The following is an 8,378-nucleotide window of genomic DNA, read 5'->3' as shown; positions in this document are numbered from 1 at the left end:
ACGAAACACAGCTGAATGAATATTTCACGGTCTACTGTGGGGGTGTGGTACTTCCCCGGTGCGAGCTGGCCCAATTCGTGCCGAAGCGTGCTCGACTACCACATATAATCAAGTCTAAATTGGAAACTGATTAAGAAAGGATTGACGAGAGGAATAAAATAAAGTCTTTAGGAGTCCGGCATTTCCCATGGATTCCCGGATGCAGAGGGTATCTATATAAGAATTCCTCTCAAGGCAAGTCATATAAGAATGCAAGTAATCCAAGGCGTTTATACTAATCGATGTTTATGATGAAACAATAGTGAATTAACAAACACAGGGCATCGCCCCACTTGCAATCTAATGAAGCGTTTCCTGTCAATTCTGAGCCGGTGTATTGTGGATCTTAGATAGTAGTCAATGTCTTATTTTATTCTTTATTATGTCACCGTAAAAACGTAATCTTCGGAAAAATTGGTAGATCCTATCCTACTATCCTACTAATCCTTCCTACTAATATTATAAATGCGAAAGTTTCACGTAAAAACTACTCAACCGATTGCAATGAAATTTGGTACGTAGACAGCTGGACAACTGGAATAACATATAGGCAACTCTTTATCTCGATATTCCTACGGGATACGGACTTACGCGGCTGACACCGCGGGGCGCAGCTAGTAATATTCTAATTTAACAGCGACATCTATAGATTCTTACTTACTAAACGGATGACCTCAAAATTTTTGTGGCTTCATTGTTGCATAATTAAGAAATTTAATGTAAAACCCTCTAATAATAGCAATCAAAAACAGCTCTTAAAGAATGAATGTGAAAGAGTAAATATTTATGTGACATTAATCATAATGTCATTCAAACAACGACAGATCGGATATTGATAAAAGATATGTCAATGACATGGGAAGTGCGGATAACTATTATGACTAACTGTAAGACCCGGCATTGTCTGCAATTTCGTTTATATATGATATTTAGTTTAAACTCTATACTTGTATAAAATATGTTTTCGTTTGTATTTGTAAGCTCAAAAACTACTGGAGAGATTTACAGCAATTTTTCCATTATTGAGAGCTGTCTGTTCTTTCGGAGTAACATAAACTAGCTGTGTATATTTTCGTATGATCTGTATGTTCCCATACTCCTCAGAAACGGCTGGACCGATTCTCATAAAATTTTTGATTTGAATTGAATTGAAAAATTTTTTCAGCATCATCTTCATTCATTTTGGCCAGCATCAATTTTTCATACCCCAAAATGATAAGTGTAAGGCAGGACAGCGTTTGGCGTTGCTAATATTTTATAGAATTAAATGATTTTTTTTCAGTATTTAATATTTTATAATACCACAATATTATAATACCAATACCACATGGGAGACAGCAGATTTCAAATAACATAAAAATCATAACAATCGATTCACCCAATGAAAAGCTAGGAGGCAACAAACAGACTCAATCTGTAACACTCAGAGCAATACAGCATTAATATAAATAAATTATTTGTTTCATACTTCATCTGTTTTCTTTTAAATCCATTATGACATCGATTTATTGTATCGTGCTAGTTACGTCTGACCTTTGTTATCTCTTCGTACGAAATTACAATGAGACAGTTGATTTTTTCCTTGAACATATAAACAAGCTCGAACCTATTTATATAACTAGAGTTCTTGTATCAACGCTTTGTATCAAGTTATCCTATCCTACTAATATTATAAATGCGTAAGTTTATAAAGATGTGTGTGCGTTTGTTACTCTTTCGCGGAAAAACTACTGAACCCATTGCAATGAAATTTGGTACGTAGACAGCTGGACAACTGGAATAACATAAAGGCAAATTTTATCCCGCTGCATAAATTTTTGAAGTGAAACTTCTTTAGAATCGTTGTGATTTCACACCTGATGCAACGGAAAAAACGACAGGTAAGAGACACAAATACAAAAATGTGTAGAATGAAGCCGGCAAAGAATGAGACAGAAATATACATACTATTTTATGTTTTATTTGTCGATTTACTGATGTTTCACTTCTATCGTGTGTGAATCGCACACACACCTTTTTTTTTCTCCTGAAATTTTCGTGCCTGCGTTTATTTGTTTCCTTTGTAATATTCTGTGTTTTTTTTTTACTTTTTTGTTAATTCTTGTGTGTTCTCTTGCATTTCTTCTTAGACCACATCTCAGCTTACCATCAGGCGAGATCGTGGTCAAGCGCTTCCCTATCATGAATTAAAAAAAAAAATGTAAATAAATGTTTGTCCATGTCTATGTCTATACATATAATGTGCAGGTCCATAAATGGAAGTCAATCACTAACATTTACGTGTACAACTGTATCACCTTGGACTGCCTTTGAACTGTCACAACACATATAAACTTTTTATCAATAGTGCGCAAATTTAGCAAAAAAAAAAATCAAAAAATACTAAACATCATCATCATAAATCCATTAAATCGTTTACGCTACAGAGATTACTAATCTATATCGCGATATCTCGTCTCACGTCGTTTCTACAAAAAAACCTACGTCACTGCGAAGAACGACCACACGAAATTCTATGAGCCAAATGACAAAAATCTCACAAACACAGAACGAATCGCGTCAATTGGTTAAAAACCCAGAGTTATCGATAAACGAAGCAAGAACAATATCAGTCGAACTGCGCAACTTCGTATTCGGAAAAATTAGAAAAACTAGATATATTTCATACAGACATATGTGAAGTCCCGTGTCCCCTAGTGGGGTATGGGGCAGATGATGTACATCCGTTTCACTGATCGATTTTCTTTAGGGACAAGTAGGTGATCAGCCTTCTGTGTCCTGCCAGACCGAGACATTTTTTTTATGCGTCCCCACCGGGAATTGAACCCAGGACCCCTTGGTTCTACGCTCACGCGTTAACCACTGTACCAAGGAGGCGGTCGGACACACACATATGAAACACCGTTTTATATGTGTGTGTGTGTATATGGATTTGGTCGAATTTTGACCACTGGACGGGCTTTTCACACGCTGAGTCTTTGTGACGCACGGAGAAATATTCTAGTCTGATGTATGTATAGACTACAGACTATAGCCACAGAATAAAAAGTACAAGTCTATATAACTAGCTGCGCCCCGCGGTTTCACCCGCGTATCCGTGTCCCGTAGGAATATTGGGATAAAAAGTTGCCCATATGTTATTCCAGTTGTCCAGCTATCTACGAACTAAATTTCATTACAATCGGTTGAGTAGTTTTTGCGCGAAAGATCAACAAACACACACACATCCTTGCAACTTTCGCATTTATAATATTAGTAGATACTACAGTTGCTCGTAAAGCTGGTTGAAAAAGTTGTATTTTATAAGACAGAGAACCCGCTTATCCTGATGAGGATCGTCAAGATAAATAACCCTTACGTATACTATATACGTATATATTTATATATAGCGTATATGTCACTGAAAAGCTGGCAAAGCACTTGTAACACCTCTAGTGTTGCAAGTGTTTATGGGCGGTGGTGACCATTTAACATCAGTTGGCCCACCTGCTCCTTTGCTTGCTCTGCCATAAAAAAAATATACTCTATATAGGAGCAAGTGAGACAATTTAGTTGAATATCTAATTTACGCGTGTTATTATAATTCTCAATCATGCTTATTTTTATCTCTAACAGACAGAAAGTTTAGAAATTAAAGACTTTTTAACGGACAGGTGACTGTCTCCCCGTGTCTACGCTCGCTGTAAAGTGTTCGAAACGTCGGGTTAATAATATAATGAATAAATCGCTTTTAAAATCCGTTAAAAAGTTTTTCAAGAAAATACGAGACAGAAGGTTGATCACCTACTTGTCTCTAAAGAATCGATCAGGGAATCAGATAAATCTCATCTGCCCCATACCCCACTATTGGACACGGGACTTCGCTTAGCTATCTCTAAATCGCAAATCCTACTAATCCTACTAATGTTATAAATGCGAAAGTTTGTAAGGATGTGTGTGTTTGTTGATCTTTCACACAAAAATTACTAAACTGATTGCAATGATATTTAGTACTTAGACAGCTGGACAACTGGATTAACATATAGGCAACTTTTTATCCCAATATTCCTACGGGATAAAGACTTACGCGGGTGAAACCGCGGGGCGCAGCTAGCAATATTATAAATGCGAAAGTAACTCGTTATGTATGTCTTCTTTTCACGCTTTAACAAATGAAACAATTTGGATGAAATTTGGTACGAAGATAGTTTGAGACCTAAGAAAGGCCATATGTTTTATTCTTAAACCCCTATTAAAACGGTGACTATGTGAGTTTTCTTTAGGCTAAGCGGGCAGGACTAAGCGAAGTCACGTGGAAACGTAGTGTAAAATAAAAAAAAATACGGACTTGTTAACGCTCAATTTAGTCTTCAAAAGATTTTGAAATTTATAGTGTTTTTATTTTTATTTTCTTATTTTATTTTATTTATTTTTTTTTATTGTTCGGTTACGAATTTATTTATTTATTTATTTAATATTAGTGCAGAAAACAAAACACTTTAACACTCTTATTTTCGTATAAATTACCTGCGACAATAACGGAGGCCCGTTTCCTTTTCCTCACCCGTCCCAGTCCATTCCTTCCTTCCAGTCGTTAATCCATTCCATTTCCCTTATCCCAAAAAAGCGGGCAGCGCATTTGCAGAGGCCCAACCTTTGCGAATGTTCATGGGCGGTGGTGATCGCTTACCATCAGGCGAACCACCAGCTCAGTTGCCCGCTACGACATAAAAAAAAAACACCATGTAACTCAAAACCTTCTCAACAGATTTTAATTATTATGGGTCACTTGGTTTTGTCCTCACTTGGCTAAAATATAAATAATATCATTAAAAATTTTAAAATTCTCAAAAATCTGCTACCCGAGCAGAGCCGGGGTTAGCAGCTAGTAATGTTAAAAAATTTATTATTCATTTACTATCACACTTCATATTTATATTATAAATGTGAAAATTTGCTTGTTTGGAAGTTTTTCCGTCAATAACGCTGAAACTACTTAACGGATTTTGAATAAATTTGGTATACAGACAGGGTATGAGCTGACTTAGGCGATAGGATTTTATCACGATTAAATGCTACCTTGGGTTAACTAAATCATTTGTTAATATCCTTATTCGCGAGCAAAACCGCGGGCGAAACTAGTATAATCACAAAAATGGTATTCAATAACATTTTATGAACCTTCCACGTGACTTGGCGTGACGCACACATCTTGGTAAAATTTAGTTTATACTACACCATTTGATACACAGTAAAGTCTGCGACTATAAATGTTGCAGTGAAGTATTAAATACGCAACGTACAACGGGAATACATGCAATTGTTTCTAGAATTAAGTGCCCATATAAAATGATTGCTTGGCTTGTATAAATCAAAGTGCGTGTATAAATGTATAAATATTTGACATTAAGCATGTACGGGAGAAAATCTGTGTATTTAATAATTATCTGTGTATTTTATAATCCTAATCCTAATCCTACTAATATTATAAATGCGAAAATTTGTAACGATGTGTGTGTGTTTGTTGCTCTTTCACGCAAAAACTGCTGAACCGATTGCAATGAAATTTGCTACTTAGACAGCTGGACAACTGGTATAACATATAGGCAACTTTTTATCCCGATATTCCTACTTGATACGGACTTGCGCGGGTGAAACCTCATCCTCGTCATCATCACCTTGGTATGTGGTAGTCGAGCACGCTTCGGCACGAATTGGGCCAGCTCGCACCGGGGAAGTACCGCACCCCCATATAAGACCGGCGTGAAATAGCATTCTGCTGTGTTTCGTTCGGTGAGTGAGGGAGCCGGAGGCCCGTATCCTTTTCCTAAAAGGGTATGGGTTCCTATTCCTAAAGGAAGGATACTTCCCAGTCCTTTCCTTTATTCCTATCGCCAATCCTTTCTTAATCCCTTCCCAAAAAGTCGGCAATCCATTTGTAGAGGCGTAAGGTAATGGACCTTATGCCTCTCCAAGTGTTCATGGGCGGTGGTAGCGCTTACCATCAGGCGTCCCACCAGCTCCATTGCCGACTGTAGCATAAAAAAAATCCTTTATAAAGTATTTAAACATTAAAATAAAAACAAAAGGCGGCTTCTTCCTATGGAGAAATCTCTGCCAGGCAACCTGGTAGAATAGGGAATGTCAGAAGTTTATAGAATAGCGCAAAATAAGAAAAAAAATTAACAAAAACCTACATCTTAATAAAAATAAATTACGTGACACTTTGTTTGTCCGCGATGGACTACTAAACTACTCAACCGATTTTAATCAAATTTGCACACCATGAATTCGATCCAACTTAAAAGATAGGAGGGGCGGAGCCGGGGCGTGCAGCTAATGACATATAAAATTCATTTATTATGCCATAATTATTACATAACATTATATAAGAAATTAATGAATAATTAAAACAATATCACATACATAAATAAAGGTTAAAATACAATGAAACGACTGCATGCATGGATAACAATCTTTTAAGACTTTTCAAAAGATAATTATCTTATGACGTAACTTTCGGATAAAGCGTTCGAGCAGAAAAGCACGGATGGTAGAACAGGATTTTCCATTCAACTTCTTTTATATTAGCTGTGGATCAGTGGTGAGGACCTCGGACTTCAAAATCGATAAGTCATGGTTCGAGACCGAGCGAGCGTGTAGGATATAAATTGATATTAAAATTTAAACATATTGATAACATCCAGTGGCGTAGCTATCATAGGTCCAGGTGGTGCAGTGCACCAGGGCCCCGAAGCTCAGGGGGCCCTCTAACCTCAGCTTTGAAAGAGGGGAGGAAGGCGGAAAGAGGGGAGGAGGGCCCGATTTTTTTCCTATGCACCAGGGCCCTTGTCCCCCTAGCTACGCCACTGATAACATCACCACTTCTTAAAACGGTGTAGGAAAACATTGTGAGGAAACCGGCATCTAAGAATCAAAAATTCGACGACATGTGACATCTACCAACCCGCACTTAGCCGCACTTATAGGTCTGTGTCCTAGCAGTGGGAACATATGATATATGATGATGGGCATATATGATATATGATGATGATATAATAACGCGTATCTGTGCTTTTGGATCCAATCTGGTGTTTATATTTATTTCTATATTATTCTTTTTTCATTTTTCTTTGTTTAATTGTTTTTTTGTATAAGCTTTTTTATTGTGATGTTTTGTGTTCATTATTGTATTGTTTTGTTCTAAGTTTATTGCTTTTTTTTAATTGTAATTCTGTGGAGTCAAATAAATGTTTCTTTCTTTCTTTCTTTCTTTCTTTCTTTCAATGGTATGCGGTCACTATTACCCATGGACATTGCAGGGTTACATTGTAGTAAATGTTAAGGAAATTATTCAGAAATGAAAGACTTTTTAACGGATTTTAAACGCGATGTATTAATATTATTTAACTCGACGTTTCCAAAACTTTACAGCGAGTAGTCACAGTCTTTAATTTCTAAATGTATAATACTCGCGTAAAATCAAACACAAGAAAATACCAGGGAAAGTATTGAAGACGGGAATAAAGGAATGTAAAGGGTAAGGTGAGGAAAAGGATTCCTCCGGCTCCCCCAATCACTAGCACATGCTATTTTCACAAGCGCCACTATCTCACATCGAAGCATATTACTACTTCATCCCAGTCTTCTGTGGGGGTGTGGTACTTCCCCGGTGCGAGCTGGCCCAATTCGCGGCGAGGAATGGTGCTTTAGGTCTTAGTCATTTACAATGCAGAAGATGAAGTATATGAGTATTTAATACATTTTGGAAGCTTAAGAATAATCGTATCGAAATGGTCAATTTTTAAGATAATTAATATATGTCTCAATCGAGTTATTGTTATATCTATAGTTGTACATTTAAACTGCTGTTTGGTAAATACGTATGTATATATATTTGTGTGTATATTTCTGTCTCTTATTACTATCATTGCATGGACTCCGACCTCAAAAATAAGTCAATTTATATCCCTGAGAATCTTTTCTAATAGAAAGATTGTTATACTGAAAAGATAGAATAAATAAATAGTTCCCAATGTGGTCTCTAAAGAACCTATAGGATTAGAACAGTAAAATACAATACACCATATTCCATTAAAATTCGTCCAGCCGTTCTTGGTACATAGCACAGATAACATAAAACAATGTATATAGAATACAATCATCTGTCCATCCGTTCTTGCTATATCTTAATCTCCTACCGTTCTCGATATATTATCTTATATATAAAATTCTCGTGTCACAATGTTAGTCTCTATACTCCTTCGAAACGGCTTGACCGATTCCTCTGAAATTTGGTAAGCATATTGGGTAGGTCTGAGAATCGGCTAACATCTATTTTTCATACCACTAAACGATAA

This window comes from Zerene cesonia, unplaced genomic scaffold, assembly GCF_012273895.1.
Source record: "Zerene cesonia ecotype Mississippi unplaced genomic scaffold, Zerene_cesonia_1.1 Zces_u001, whole genome shotgun sequence".
Taxonomy (NCBI): domain Eukaryota; kingdom Metazoa; phylum Arthropoda; class Insecta; order Lepidoptera; family Pieridae; genus Zerene; species Zerene cesonia.
The sequence above is the reverse complement of the archived record's forward strand: the minus strand, read 5'-3'. Positions refer to the sequence as shown.